The 16,817-nt window shown below is 38.4% G+C and overlaps 1 protein-coding gene across 4 annotated transcripts in view; it reads left to right on the plus strand.

Moving 5' to 3' along the window:
- The window catches only part of Cdh11 (cadherin 11), a 168,632-nt gene that overhangs the window by 96,341 nt on the left and 55,474 nt on the right, over positions 1–16,817 (plus strand). The window lies entirely within an intron of this gene.

The following is a 16,817-nucleotide window of genomic DNA, read 5'->3' on the forward strand; positions in this document are numbered from 1 at the left end:
TTCTCTGCTCACTTTCTGGCATTTAAGATCTTGTGTAATACTCATGCTTTTCTTTCTCAGCATGGAGGAAGCCCCAAAAAGATGTCTTGGTCTCATGGTATCCTCTAAAATGTTTTCCTTTTATAAAAAGTGTTTTGTTCTGTAAGAACACTTAACATTAGCTCCAGATTATTACAGTTTATTTTGCATGTGCACAGTACATGAGTTGTGGCCTGTGTCTGTCATTATGCACACACATGTACCAGTAAAGCGTTCCTTGCACTTGCCTGCAGTGCACTGTGGACTTACCTGTGCTGACTAGAGAACACAAGGTGTGCCTTTCTGCCTGTTTTTCCTTGCAATGAGGTCTCCTACTGATTCTTCAGCTTGACTTTCACAAGCTCCAATGATTCTCAGGTCTCTACTCCTCACAGAACTGGTGTTAACAGAAGTGAGTAGCCACACCCCAATATTTATGTAAGTTCTGGAGATTCCAACTCCAGTGGCCCTCATGCTTGAGCCGGAAGTACTCTTAACCACTGAGCCATTACTGTAGCCTTTACTGCTTTTTCAGCTGTACAATGTAGTATTGTTATATTCTCTATGGTCAGCAGATGTCTAGAATGTATTCATCTTGTCCAACTGAAACTTTGTACAATTAGTGGCTCTCCGTGCCTCTGTCTTCTGTTCCTAGAAATTGTCATTCTTTGATCTTTTCAATGTGAATATTTTGGATACTTTATAGATGTGGGATCTTGTAGTGCTTGTCTTTGTTTTACTGACTTATTTCATTTCCCACCATGAACTTAGGCTTGCCTATTTTGTTGCATATTCTGCAGGAAGATACAAAAGGTTACTAAAGCAATGAGAGCTAGGCATCTGTTTTAGGGCTTTATTCAAGCTGGGAAAATACTGACAGAAGAACAGCACTGAGATTGCATGGCTATAGAATGTTCAGTTAATTCTGTGCAGTACAAAGTGAGATTCAATAACAGAATACAAAGATTCAGCTCTAGAGTGAGCTGACGAATTAGGGAAGAGAAAGAAGATGAGGCATAGACAAGTGTATGTTTATGTTTATGTTTAAGGGGATGTACAGGTATAAAAACTATAAAGCTATAAATTCTATTACAATCCAAGAGTCCTTTATCTGGGTTAGTCTATGCAATGTTACATTATGCCTAACCATACTGAAGGTATATAGATAGAGATAAGAAGCTGTCTCCTTTACCATCTCCTCATGTCCAGAGAGAAATGTCACTTTATGCCACAGGTAAAATACACCAGAGGTAGGGACTGATTCCAGGAAGAAAGGCTTGGCATATCTTAAGCAGAGTGCTAACCTTCAGAGGGATAAGCATTATAACTGGGCTTCTCAGCAGAACAGCAGTCACAGTGAGGACCAGGCTGTGAATTTCCCAGGAAAGAAAATATGAACTTGTGATAAGGGAAGGATGGCCATAGATGAGAATTTGAAGGTGAGTCTTCCTTTTCTATCTTGCAAAAGTCTACCTCTGTTTACCAGATTTGGATTGTATCTCTTCATGATATGACCATTCCATCCTCATGTTTCTAATGCTTATATGTGATCTTCGCTTCAATGGAGTGCAGTGCCTTTCTCTGGAGCTGATAGTCATTTCCTCCATGTGTATATTTGTCAAATCAACTATCTTTCAATTATTAAATTTCTTTTCCCTTTATGAATAAATGTTGTCTGAGATACATTAGAATTTTGGGGTTAAAATCAAGGAGACATCCTGAAATCATGAGGAATGGAGGAGATACAAGTTGTGCCTTGGGTGTCAAGGTCAATATAATGGTTACATTCAGAAGTAGGAATTGTCTCTGAACCATGAGACCAAGACATATATTTAGTGGTGCTTAGGGTAGCCATCAGTGAGATACAAAGGTGGGCATTTCTACTATGGATGTTTTATCAGCAAGTCAGCAAGTCCTGGTTGGCAGAATTTGTTGTTTATTGACCTTTCTTAATCTTCTCTCTGGTTGACTAGGACATGTTTGGTTCTCAGTTTTCCTTTAGGGAATAATGCCAAAGGGTACTTTCTACTCCAATAAATGGTACCCAGGACTCTAGAAGAAGATACAAATGACCAACGATATATAAGACTCTTAAAATCAAAACCTAAACTTATCCCTGGCTGAAAATACTTTTCCTAGGACGATACTATGCTTCTCACACCAGCTAACTACTTCTTCTTGAGTAACATACTCAGTCTCTCTGTCAATGATTAGCTCATGATGTCTCACAGAGTTGTTTCTTCTTGTGCCTCCAGCTCCACTTGCTAAAAGGTATTTATCATCTGGCTGCCTTCCTACAGTTCTTTGTACCACTTGCATTTCATTACTCATTCGTGCCTTCTTTAGAGACTTGGGCAGTGGAGGATGCACAGTAAAATTTTGTTCTAATATGAAAATGGTATGGGAGAGACTGAAAACCATGATTCACTCATTGAGAAACTATTTGAAAGAGAGGGCTAGGATGAAGAGCATCTAGGGAAGAATGGGGAATTCCTGTAAACACGTGTGGTATGGCTTAATGTGGAAAATGTTAGAGCCTTACAGAAATACTGACTGCCTAAATTTTCTTGGAACTTATAAGCTTCTTGATCACAAAAATGTTTCACTATATTCTTAGCACCTAACTATTGCAGAAATCATGTTCATTGATACTTATTAAGTATATAAAAAAGCTAGCTGTGTTCTGTGCACCTTCAGTACAGAATACTTTAGAATTACTAAGAAATAGATCTTAACAACATCTCAAAGAGTAAATGGGAAAGAGCTTCCAAGCATAATGTATATAGCTTTAAGTCCCATTTTTGTACACTAGCTAGCCATAAACTGGATAGAAACTGAGTTCTCCATGTCCTTGTTTCCACATGTCGGTGTTGGAGGAATTGGTATTAATTTCATAATGAAGCTGGAGAGAAACAGTTCATCAAAAATGTATGCAAAGCATGTGGCACAGTGACTAGTACATAGCAGATACCTAGTAGAAACAAAGCTAATTGGTATATGATAATGTCCTAACAGAAGTGCCCACCAATAGATAGTGCTGTTTCACACAAAGGTTTGATAGAGAATGAGTGATTTGACAAGATGACCTTATCAGGACCCAGAACTTACCTGGCTGACTATTAAACACGCCGAAAGTATGAGAGGAGTTTAATAAACTGGCACAGAAAAAAAAAGTTGAAAGAAATAAGTCCCAAAAGATTTTGTAGTAAAAGACAAATTCATGCATTCAAGAAGCTCAGTGAAATAGATTAGTATAGATTAACTACACATAATATATTATAGTTGAATTGCTAAAGCTAAAATGGCATATTACATTCAGAGAACATGAAATCAAAAGACTGCTGACTTCTCATGAGAAAAATTTGAGGCCAGAGATAATAGAATCATATCTTTAAAATGCTGAAAATTAAAAAAAAACAAAACATACACTAAAAACTAAAAATTCTACACTCAGGGAAAATGTTCAGAAAAGAAGGTGAAATACAGATGTTTTCAGTTCATAGAAATTAAGAAAATTTCCTGCCAGCAGACTTGCAGCACAAGAAATGTGCAGACAGGAGTTCAGATTGAAGGACCTGAAGGAAGATAAAAATGAACATGTGTAGAAAGAAGTGGATGGAATGAGGACTAAATGTAGGGACAGATGTAGAATAAAAGACAAGTTTTTCCTTTCAGTTTCCTTAGGGTATATAGACTACTTGTAGCAAAAGTTATAATACTGTCAAGTCTCTACTGTGTGCATACATGGTAAAAATGATAAGTATTTTAACATGATGAGCTGCATTATAAAATAGATCAATGCTGGGGCATGTCTTATATGTGATATACTGTGCATCATGTTTGAACTATTCTAGAATTTTTGTTACATAACATAACTAAAACTTTAAAATATAAACATTGAAATGTAGGAAGATGGCTGGAATGTCACTCAGTTGGTAGGGTGCATGCATAATATGCACTAAGTCCTGAATTTGAGCCCTAGAGCTCATACACTGGGCACAGCAGCACATGGCTGTAATCCTGGTGCTTGGGAGATAGAGGCAGGAGAATCCAAAGTCATTTTTCTGTTATATGGTGAGCTGGAGGCTAAACTAAAACAAAAGCCCTACATCTGGCCAAGATAGCTCATGCCATCATCTGTTTTGTGCACCCGACTCATGACTTCTCCATTTTCATCCCATACATATCATGGGAAAATGGAGTGGCCCAGAGTTCTGCAGTGTAACTTCTGATCTGTATCATCACCTAGTCCGTGACTCAGGTATCACAATTTTCCTTGCTGGGATTAGATCTCCACCCTGTATCCACCTCATACAGCATTTCCTGCCAAGAAGTTGAGGTCAGAATATGTGGATTCTACAGAGTCCCCTTGAAACAAAAAATGTATTCTACTGAAAGAGACCCACTTGCATCATCTGGCTGATTATATATCCCTGCCAGATAAAATCAAAGAATCACATAACTTTACTGTAATAATAAAAACCTAATTTACATTTATCTTAAACTCAAAATACTGAAGGTTAAGAGTCAAAGCTTTTAAAATCAGCTAAAGCAGCCTAAGTTGCAATTATTTTTGGCCTTTCTTCCTCCTTATCCTAACTTTATAGAGCCCATATTATGCTTTCATAAAAAGCTTCCCAAACCATTATTTCATTTGACCCTCAAATTAACTTGGAAGCAAGCAAGATCAGGTACCATTCATCTTGCTCTTCGTGAGAAAAAACAGACTCAGGAGAGGCAGAGTGAATTGTCAGTTGTCAGTGTTCCACACTCTTCTGAGTGACATCTTCCTTATGCCAGGAGATTATGGGCATTGAAGCAGGAATTTACTAACATATGGTTAGGCTCAGAAGAGTTAGGTATCAAGACATCATAGGTAGTTTTGCTTTTCTCTGTTTTTTATTATTTATTTTTTAAATACAGCAGAACTACTATTTCAAAGAGAAATGTTATTCTAGCTTTCTGAACTCTTCATATGTAAGGTCAGTGGGCTCAGACATCCCCAACCTCCTGCAGCCCTTCCTCCCTGGGTTTTTCAGGGTGTTCCTCTGATTCCCGTTGGAGACCCACCCACTGAGGATTTTATACAAGACACAGTGACTTAGTGGTAGACCATGGATGCTGAGTGCAGAGTTATCTGTGCATCTTCATTCAGAAATAGATGTGGCATGATTCTGAGGGTGACTTTTGTCACCTCAGTTAGACAATGGCTGATCAGACATTTTCAGTGACTGAAGTGAAAATGCATGTGTACACTGAGAACATGACATAGAATTAATATATCAAGATGCTTCCTACTAAAAAATGTAAATCTTAAAAGCTACATATGTCTATTTGCTATCCAATTGGCTAGCAAAAAGCTAAACTACTATATCTCAATTATGGGCATACAATAGAATTATCTGAGATATTAAAATATATATGCTAAGGTTGGCTTGTACTTGATTTAGGGTAAGGATGACAGAATTTTAAAGATTTCCAGCTAATTCTAATGTCCATTCAAAGTTGAGCCACATGAGTTTAGATACTCAATCCCATGAGGTAGAAGAGACCTCAGCTATACATTCCATTGTATCTAGTAACAAGGAATGTGATGAGCAATTGACCACTATATACACTTCTTGAGAATTCAAACTTACCTAGGGAAGAGGAAAATGCATGTTAGGGAAGAGAAGTACAGAAAGTACTCTGTTAAATTTTATAAGTGGAGAGTGTGATCAAAAGGAAAGAAGATAGTCTAGTCACTTGTACCAAAGTGGTTATATTCCAGCAGAAAGACAGGGGAGATATCTTTGTGTGTGTGTGTATATATATATATGTATATATATATATACATACATATACACACACACATATATATATATTTATATTTCAGAAATGCATTTCAAACAATGGATGATTCTTTCAGACAAGTCAAAATTCACATCAGTAATTCCAATGGGGATTAACCTGGGATTATGGAACCTGTAATTAAGTGAATCTTATCATCTGTGATCCACAAAGAATGTTTCACATTGCCTTTGACAGTCCTTCCTCACTGGAAGGGCTAAGCCTTATTGGCTAGTTTGCAATATCCCATTGCTTTATTTTTACTGTGTTAAAAATCACATTCCTATACATAAATCACATTATTCCATTAAAAAGAGAGAAATTTTCTTTTTTCCTAAAACAGCCCTTCTGTTGAGGCTAGAAACAGCCCTTTCCTCCTCTCCTTCTCCTGTCTCAGTACCTCGTCCTTTATTTGTTGAGCTCATGAAGCTCTCCACAGCTACATAGTTTCTAGAAAGGACCCACAACCCTAATCTTTGGGTTCACCATTCTTCTCAGTTGGACTAGTCCCTTGTCTCCAGAACATCTCTCTTGGCTACACTTATTCCTCCATCAAGAACTTTAAGGTTCTCTGATTCTTCATCATCCACCCATGGTGACTAAGCTCTTGAAGTATGGCTATTCTGAGCTGTGTTTTAAGAATGAAATAAATATGGATTCAAAATTTGATTTATTGAAATAACACTGAAGTAATTATGAAATTTTATTTAAAAAATAACAGCAGAGGGCAGGTAACACATCCTCAGTAACATATGTTGATATATAGGAAAGCCATTTAAACATGTGGCAGGGTTTATTCTCTGTGCTCCTGGAATGATGGTGTGGACCCAGGGAGGAATGCTAAGAAAGAGACCTCCAGAGTAGCCCACACACACTTTGGTGAAATTCAGTCTTACTGAATGCAGCTTGACTGGATTCCTCAGTCCTCTTCAGGGTGATCCACACACACTCTATCAGTAGGAGTCAAGGAATGTGCTTATCTGAGTCCTACAGGCTCGGGGCACTGGTGATTTCAGGCACCCTCTTCCCTGAGATTAGCAATCAATTCAAGAGACTACATCAAGCATTTTCGGTGATTAAGGCCACTTTGAAACAGACCCTTCTCCCACTGTTTATATGTAAAAAATAGCCTGTCTGACAATGACTGTCTCTGCAGGACCTCATAGGCAGGGAGAATTTGTAAATTAGTGTCTCTAGTCCCTTTATTCTCTGACAGTCTTGAAAGCTCCAAGTTCTCAGGTTACTTATGAATAATTCTCCTCTTATAAACCTGGGCCAGTTGTTTGTGTGTAAGTAGCTTCAGAGGAAGACATCTTTAAAGCCACATTTGGGGAAGAGAGGAAAAAGTGGATGCTGTGAAAACCATCTTTTTAAAAAAAAAAATTGGGGTTTATTTTTACTTATTTATTTGAGAGCGACAGAGAACGAGGCAGAGAGAGAGAGAAAGAGAGAGAGAGAGAGAGAGAGAGAGAGAGAGAGAGAGAGAGAGAGAGAGAATGGGCGCGTCAGGGCTTCCAGCCACTGCAGATGAATTCCAGATGTGAGTGCCCCCTGTGCATTTGGCTAATGTGGGTCCTGGGGAATCGAGCCTCAAACCGGCGTCCTTAGGATTCACAGGCAAGCGCTTAACTGCTAAGCCATCTCTCCAGCCCAATGTAAATCATCTTTTATCTCATGATATTTCTGCCTTTCCTTTCACTTCTACTTTATGACCTAAGTAGTTGAGGTTTTGTTTACTTTGTCTAGTTCTGGGTAAGTTAATTATCATCTCTTTGTCTCAGTTTTCCCCTGTCTTATGTTTATCACCCAAAGCCTCTACCTCATTGTCCAATTCTGAAAGTCTAGAATTTAATAAAATAAAAAGAAAAAAATTCCTAAGCCTGAAGCAGAAAGGGCTGCATTGGTTATACCCCTGGAAAAGCTTTGGGGCCTACCTTGGCTCCAGAAAATTATAATGCTGGCTGGGCATGGTGGTGCACGCAGCACTCAGGAGACAGAGACAGGAGGATCACATATGTTCAAGGCCACCCTGAGACTACATTGTGAATTCCAGGTCAGCCTGAGCTAAAGAGAGACCCTACCTTGAAAAAAAAGAAAAGATGCTTAAAGCCTCAATTAAGTGTTTTTTTTTTTTTGTTTTTTTTTTGTTTTTTTTTTTTGTCCAAATAAGCCCTTCTGTTGAGGCTAGAATCAGCCCTTTCCTCCTCTCCATCTGCTTTCTCAGTGCTTTGTCCTTAATCTATTGAGTTCCTCAGGCTCTTTCAAGTTGCACAGTTTCTAGAAATGACCCTAAACCTTAATATTCTGTCTCACCATTCTTCTCAGTTGGACAAGTGCCTTGTCTCCAGGACATATTTATAGTAACACACATTCCTCCATCAAGAATATTAAGGTCTCCTGTTTCGGCACCGTCCACCCATGGTGACTAAGCTCTTGAAGTGTGGCTACTCTGAACTGTGCTTTAAGACTGAAATAGGCTGGAGAGATGTCTCAGGGGTCAAGGAGCTTGCTTACAAAGCCTAAGGGCCTGAGTTTGATTCTTAAAATTGCCAGATGCACAAAGTGGCACATATATCTCAACTCCATTTACAAGGGCTCGAAGACCTGGCATGCTAATTCTCTCTGTTCATCTCTGTGCCTGCAAATAATAAAAAATTTAAAAAAATGCATTGGACCCAAAACTAAACAAATAATGCATCAAGATACTTCAATAATCTATATATTGAGTGCATGTTAAGCATGATCCAATTTGGGATTTTAAGTTTAAAAATGTGTCTCAGAAAATTCAAAACAACCCATACAATTTGTTATATCAGTTATGTTCTCATTGCTGGAGCAAAATACCTGAGCAAAAGCAACTTATTTAATTTGACTTACAGTTCCAGAAGGTAGAATTCATCATGGCTATGAAGACGTCTCTGGGGCAGGAAGCCTATGTCACACAATCATCTTAGCAGAGAGGAAATAAAATGAAACAGAGAACAGCAAGCAAGACCAGGCTGAAACCTCAAGGCCTGTCCCCAGTGGTGCAGCTCCTCCAGCTCCACCTCCTAAAGGTTCTACAGTCTCCCCAAACGCCACCACAATGCTGGAACTTAGTGCTCAGATGCATGAGTCTACAGGGGTGTCCCATATTTTCACCACCGTTGTGTGCTGTTTCTTTTGGAGTTTGCTCATCTATTTTAATCTCACCTTTGCACGATAAATTAACATTTAGCAATGCCTGTTAGAAGTATTGGCTGCTTGCTCCTGTTTAATGTACAGTGAGCTCCTGCCACTCTTCACGAGGTGAGCATCATTTTGTATCACTGTGCTACCGCTGGGACTTACCAAGCGCATTTGCTTTCTTGTAGAAGGAGCCAGATCCTTAATTGCTTTTATTCACTTGTTCTGGCCTGTGACTGTGTTCTGGTGGAGAACAGCAATAAGAGGCCCCTTGTCTTCACAGACTTTGTGTATATATATTTGTTATTTGCCCGAGGTAAGGTCTCACTCTAGCTGTACTTACTTTTATTATTATTATTATTATTGATCATCCTATGGTGTGTGCCATACAAAGTTCTTTTGATATAATTAAATTTTTATTTTTCTTTTTGTCTTGGCGCCCTTCTCACACCCCATTGAAACTGGCCCTGTTTATTATGCTTTCCAGTTTCAACAAATGACATGAGGGTTCACAGTAAGCACCACTTCATCTCCAGTCCTCCCACCCCTCGGAGAACTCGCACTCTTAACAGCTGCGCCACCAGCTTCCACACCGTACTTCAGGTTCTCCAAACACCTCTGACACTTCGGATTCTCATCAATCTGATGACTGGAAGCCATTGGTGGATTCCCACTGCCCTTAGGGAAATCCTTATTGCTAATGTGATTCAAGGTGTTGCTAGTGGGCTTCAGCTTTGCATAGCGCCGAGGGCGCAGTGCCCATTGGTCTCTTAAGGAAGCCTCATGGAGTTTCGCAGAGAGGTAGCAGCCTTAAGTAGACAGTGGCGATGAGAATGAAGCCCACATCCAGGCAAAACTGCCCTGTGTCAGTACAGCAAGTACGGACAGACTTCTGCCGACAGGAATATTTCAGCCCGGTTTTACAGAAGGAAAACCTTGGTCACAAGGAAGAGGTCTTTGAAAGAACTTGTCCACGTCTTCTGTCATTTGTTTAGCTCGGGGACAGATGCCACATTCTTTATCTTCGGTTTGTAACTTGTTTGTGCATGGCTTGATTTCAGGGATTGGGTTGTCGAATTGCACTTAGTGGCTGCTTTGCCCCTTAGGTGCCGGATAACCTGTCTGTTCTAGGTCCCTCGCTAACCACAAAGGCTTTCTGCTTCCTCTCATTCAGTTCCTAAGAAAATTTCCTTTCCCCTGGCTTATCCTGGGGAGCCAGTTCAACATGCATTGTAAAAATCCATGGTCAGTTTATGATTTGGTTGTCATAAGAGTGAGAGTGTTTCAATCAGCCCTGGTTCAGAGTGTGAATGGAGGCTATGGGTAAGGGAGTTAACTTGGAAGAAGTGGGGATGGCAAGGATCTCCAAGCATGGCTAAGATATTACTAGTTCATCTGCACAGATAGTCACAGGTTCTCTGTGATTTAAACACCATGCACTGAGTTCATCATACATTGCTCATGTGCATTTACCAAGGATTCATCATTGTTTCAGGACAGTCTAGAGATCAGGGCTGCATTTATATCTATGTATCCTCAATGTCTCACCAAAGTCTGGTACTTTGAGAAAGTATTGCTGAATGAAGGAAGGAGCAAATAAAGAAATTTATACATATATATATATATATATATGTATATATATATATATATATATATATATATATATATATATATATATATTGCTTAGAGACAGAGGTTTATACACATGCCTTTCATATCACAAACGATGTTACATTATATTAAACATCTGCTTATCATTGCCACTTTGCCCTGATTTTCCCTCAGGTAGTTTAGAGCTTGCAAAAGAAAAATTGAAATTGAAATCCATCTCTTTTCGCACATTCATCGAGAACATTTATTCATAGTGTGATATGGTACTGCTGACAGTGTTGTTTCCTGTATGTGCTGATAGATTTTATTCATCTTAATGATTATAACATCTAAAATATTACAGTGAGAATAAAGACTGTCTTGGACTGAAGAGAGTATGAATAATAAATTCTTCATATGCTTATACATAGTTACCTTATCACTCAAAGATGACTTAATTATTGAAAAGATTAAGAAAAATCACTGAATGATTCTGCAAGTATGAGGCCTAGGGTTTTGACCTGACTCCTGTAATATCCTGAGGCCACAAACCCCCCATAGAAGAGAAGCTCATGGTACAGAATTAGAGGATAAATGGAATTCACACTAACAAATTATTTTCAATGTCATGTAAAATTTTATATGATCACTAGAGATGGGTTATTGGAAAATTAGGAACATTGACTCTCAGAGCTTAGGAACCAGATAAAATATTCAAGAGCAAAGTATGGGAATTTGTGATCATGCAACTTGGAATTTCAATAACAATGTTACCAATGATTCATTTCTTTCAAAATACTAAGTTATGATAAAACTGTAGTGAAAGGGTGGGTCCCAAGCTCTTAGACTGTTGCCTAATGTTACAAAAACCAGATGATGTAAATAGCAGTAAGGATACTGCTATTATTATTAGTTACTTACATGTAATTTCTAACTGATGGAACTAGAATTCAGACCAAGCTTTGCATGCCATGAAGCTCAGCAAATGATATTCCTACTTCCAAAACTGGGCTCCTGTGGTTAAGTATTTCTGCCAAAGTAAAGAATCAGACTTCTTCTAGGAGCATTGTAAAATTTCCAGTCACCTGCATAAAATATCCTATTCACTGATAATTTGCTACATACTATTTGAATTTGGCACTAGAAAGTGGAGAATATATATATATAGTTTCATGACACTTTTGTCGTCTTTACACTTGAGAAATAATTACTCTAAGCTTATGCCTTGCTCCATAAGTAGAAATCAGGGAAGAAGAAATGTGACTCAGTAATTCTTGAAATACTTCCTTTCCCCTTTCTCTCTGATTTTCACAGACAAGGCATAATTTCTGTGATTTGATTTGAAATGAGAGACCAGCTTAGTGCTGAGTGATGAAATCTGAACGGGGAATAAAATATGCTTGAATTAATTTGCATAATAGAATCCAATCGGTTACAAAGCTGTGTTTGTTGAAGGGGAGTCCAGAGCCCCTGAACTCACCAACAAGAGAACATTGCAGACATAGAAATAGGATTTTGGGTTCTGGTGGGAGCTCTGATAACATCCTTAATGTAATGATACCCTGTCTTGAGCTGTAAATTAGCTACCTGGAAATGAACAGGTCAGCCTGTCTGATCCTTCCAGCTCTGTGGGGAGGAGAAAGCTAAAAATCCAAATGTGCTTGCTTTCTGCTAAGCATTTTCGTTTTTGTTTCTCTACCCGATAACAATTTCTAACATGAGTCCAAATATACTTAAACACCCATATATGTCATTTTCTTTTACGGAGACAAAAGCAGACACAGCAAGAGAGTTTTGCTCTCAAGGCATAGTAGCTTATGATGGACTATCTGCTCTCAGGATAGAGGAGTGAGCCTTCCACTTAGAGCTGGCGGTTTTGCAAATCAATTTTCCTGTCATGTCATCACTCCTATGACTTTCCACAACATTTACTTTTCCCTTCCAGCAATGCGCTCCCACCATAAAATAAAGTCTTCTTATATGTGTAAGTGGAACCCCTTTGCTTAGGCATCCAGTCATGGTGCTGGCAAGGGCTTGAGGGGAGGGTTGCTGAGGAACTGCCTTGGGGGTCTTTATTAAAACTAATTAGAATGTTGATATATTTCCCTAATTATAGGAGACATCAGGGTCTCCATAGGAGGGCAGCTTCCTATTAATTTCCATATGTTATTCTTGTAAAATCTTTACACTGGATAGATACATCAATCAATCAGTTCTCTAGATTCTAGAGGTATATCATAAAAGAAAAACTAAGTAAATATCTCTAAACACATCACTTAACTTATAGATGTAGAGCTGAAATGAGATTTAATGATTTAGTACAAAACTTAACTATATCACATGGTTATGTTGCTTACCTCTAATTCATCTTCAATTTTATCATGGCTAGGAAATGTTTTAACTTTCCTTCTGCTTTGTTTAATAATTTTTTTCACAGTACATCTACTCATCCCATGTTATCAATACTGAAATTTTATCATGATGAGGTGATTATGCAGAAATGGGAATATGTGTCTATAATTTGACCTTTGGCCTTCTCTTGGAGAAGTCAGAGCAGGTAGCATGCTATGTGCTAGGGATGCATGTTATGGAACCACAGCCACTGTGTTCAGTCTTGGCTCCTCCACTAGCTGGCTCTAAAACCTTGAGCTAGTTATGTAGGCTTGATGTGCCTCACACTATGTACTTATACAGCAGAGTTGACAGTATTACTATGCTGTAGGGTACTTGTATTGATTGATCAACTCATGGAAAGCTTTCCAAGAATCTTTGGTAAATAACACCGACAAGTCTAGCAATCATTATTTTCATCATAGACATGTTTCTATATCCCATAGTCCACTGTTGGCTTACATATCACATTCAGGTAACTACTATGCTACCTTTTTTTTTTGTAAATCATAGTGTCTGCATCATTTCTTTACGTATTTCACAAACAACAAAAAGCAAGAGATAGCATTGTTCATTGGTTCAGACTAGACCTTACATCCAGAGGACTGGGTTCAAGTCTCAGCTTTACTATTCCCAGAATTATATCCTAGTTGGTTTTGGGGACCTCAATTTTTCTTACCCATTCATAAGTAAGAATATTCATGGTTCTTATTCATAAGATTATAATATTAATCAATGTGACTTAATTATTACAAGTTGTTTTAAACAGTGGCTACAAAAACCAGTTTGCTAAAAGAACTTTTTATTCTAAAAGTGAATAAGTAGATGTAATAAAATTTAACTTATATAAAACAAAGATTAATCATTAAAAGAACTTGTAGATGGCATTTGTTCATAAAAGCATATAAAATCAGGAACCAATTAATTTCTTCTAAAAGAAAGTAGGTTTTGCTCTTCTTTTCAAGAGAAAAATCTATGTCATCTCTTTAACAAAAGGTAAGACTTATTGTTTATTGGTCACATGGAAACTTCCTCATTAGTATTAAGCTAGATTTTTTTTTTTTTATAAGGAGGGAAAGTTGTCATGATGTTTCAACACTTTAGTGTCAGAAATAATTGTGCTTTACAGCAAAATGGCAGCCAGAAAAAAAGAGGTGCAGAAATATCAACTTTAATTAAACCCTCTCTTTCAAATACACTTCACAGTTTATATGCGGGAATAATTTAGCACCGTGTGAATGAACACTTAATACTTGGCATGGTACAAAATGGGCTGGGATCCTGTACCATATGTTGTTTCCTTTTTTTACTTCTAGAATCTCCACGAGAGAAGAATTAAGTCTGAAATTCAAGTGTGTTTTAAATTATATATTTAGATTTATGGATGGCCTACTCTGAACGTAGGTCCTAGACATACATAATGAACAAGTGAGGCTACAAGCTTAGCTTTATAGCATCTGAATCATAAGAAATGTGCTGCACCTTCTCACAAGAACTCCAGCCACGGATATGAAATGAGAATCCATGGTTAGTCAAAAATTTCATTTTACACTGAATGAGGCAGAGTCACACCGAGGGAAACTGAAGAGGTTCCATGACAAATTAGTAATGCCTTTTTAAGAGTAAATTTCAGGCCTCCTCAGTTGAGCCAAAGGTCTTCCTGTTGCTTTTTATATTTAGTTTTTGGATCTTCTCTCTCCTGTTGGGGGGAGGGAGTGTCTGTACTTTTTCCACTCAGCCCATTTAACTTTCTGGAAACAGCATTTGATGTATTATTAAAATAATGAATGGTGAGGAGGAAGCTGGGAAATGACAACACTTCCTTTATCCTCTTCCTCCCACATAGCCTTTTACACATTCCAAGGTATCCATAAACAAATTCAGAAGGTTCAACTCCCTAGTCTTTGAGAACAGACTAACATAATATTACAAAATGTTATTTGGATGGTAGTGGACAGATGGATTTAACTATGCAACTGTAGCCTCTCCACAGACCATTTTCCACATTACAAAGAAACTAAAGGCTTGGCTGATCAAAGGCTCATAGAAAGGAGTTTGCCTCAAATTTTACCAGTTTCTTTATTTCTTAGGCAATTGAAGCCAAATGGCTGCTGCAGCAACCCCAGGAATTCTTTGTACTCAGCTCCTCTCTTAGAGAAAACACCTCATCTTCTTTAGGGCAGCTCTATCTTCAAGGAAGAGCCATTCCAGTGTGGTAATTGAAACCTACAAGCTTTGATTTTAGCAGTCAATGGAAAAGAGTAAGAAACCCATATACCACACCTCTGCAAACCGTGCTTTTCCCTGTGTGGATGCACTAATTCTGTTCATTTACCAGAAATCACAGAGCCCTTGAGTGGATGACATGAGGAACATGAGGACTGCAAGATATGTACATGAAGGTTTATCTGCTAAGTCAGATTAAATCAAGTTACCTTCCAGGTTGCCAAGATCCATATTGTCACTTTTCTGCCCTTGTTTTCCCTTCCCACTTCATACAAAATTTAGATAAAATAAGTGATATTAGTTATTTCTTCAGTGTCAAGTCAACTGGAAAGAAATGTCACCTTCATTGCCTATGCATACTGCTCCTTGCACAATGGCATTCTGAGATCCCTGAGGCTGGTGGGAGGGATGATCATATGCTTACCTTTTTCTGAAAGCTTAGTGGTGCCTCACCTGGGGTCAGGGTGTCCTCCACAAGGAGAGGAGGTTTTGCCACAAGAAGAAGTGGACTTTGAAAGAGAAGCAATCAAGAGAAGTTCCTAAGGGAGAAAATAGGTTTCTGGTACCAGAAATACTAAGACCAGTGTAGAAACTGGAGGGATTGGAGGTCAAATGTTTGCAAGGAATTTCAAAAGGTGAATGACTGATGTGGATTTTCATGATGGCTGGGAGTTAGAAGCAACACTGGGCCAGTCACAGGACCTACTGTTTTGTTTTGCATCTTCTGTTTAGAAAGAACTGGTAAAGTATCCCATATAAAACTATCCAGCCTCCTGAATTGATGCTGTAACTGATTTCTGTAACCTTATATGTGGTTTGATGGAAATCTTTTCTATCATTTGGCACTGTTGTATTAGTCACTGTAACTTTAATAGAGCCACTAATATCTCAGTGAAAACTTGACTTATTTTTCTTGCTTCTCATTTATTATTATTTATTGTGTGTGTGCATATGTGTAATAGATGTGGTGTGGGGGATATATGCAGGGAGCAGAAGAGAATGTCAGATGCCACTCCATTGCTCATAAGCTGTTATCTGGGAGACAGTCTCTCACTGATTTCAGAGCTCTGGAGGTTCTGTGAAGCTCAGCGATTCTCAATTCTTATCCTCACAGGACTTGGGTTACAAATGTGAAAATTATTATTGTAGGTTTTGAGGAATAGAACTCAGCAGTTCCAGTCCCCTTCAGGCCTTTTTGTTTGCACAGGAGTCATAATATCTGAGCCATTTATCCAACCCCTTGACCTATTAATTTTTCTTCCTTTTTCTATCCCTTTATTTCCTTTATTTTTTTTCCTTTGTGAGAAAGGGTCTCCTCTGTCCCTGCCTGACCCTGGAACTTGCTGGTATTGGTCAGGTTAGACTAGAACTTGTGGCAATTCTCCTGTCTCCTTAGCGCTGGGATTACAGACATATACCACCACGCCTGGTTGGAATTTTCATTTCTGCAATGACTATTTCAGGGACACATATAGTTCCCTGGGATCTGTAGTCTTCTCCCTTCTCTAGCAGGGTCTTTCACATACCTTCCATTCATGCTAAAGTCTTGGCACATGCTGTGGTTATGACCCCTTCTAGTGTTTGAGATACTTTGTTTC

This window comes from Jaculus jaculus, chromosome 1 (genome assembly GCF_020740685.1).
Source record: "Jaculus jaculus isolate mJacJac1 chromosome 1, mJacJac1.mat.Y.cur, whole genome shotgun sequence".
NCBI lineage: Eukaryota > Metazoa > Chordata > Mammalia > Rodentia > Dipodidae > Jaculus > Jaculus jaculus.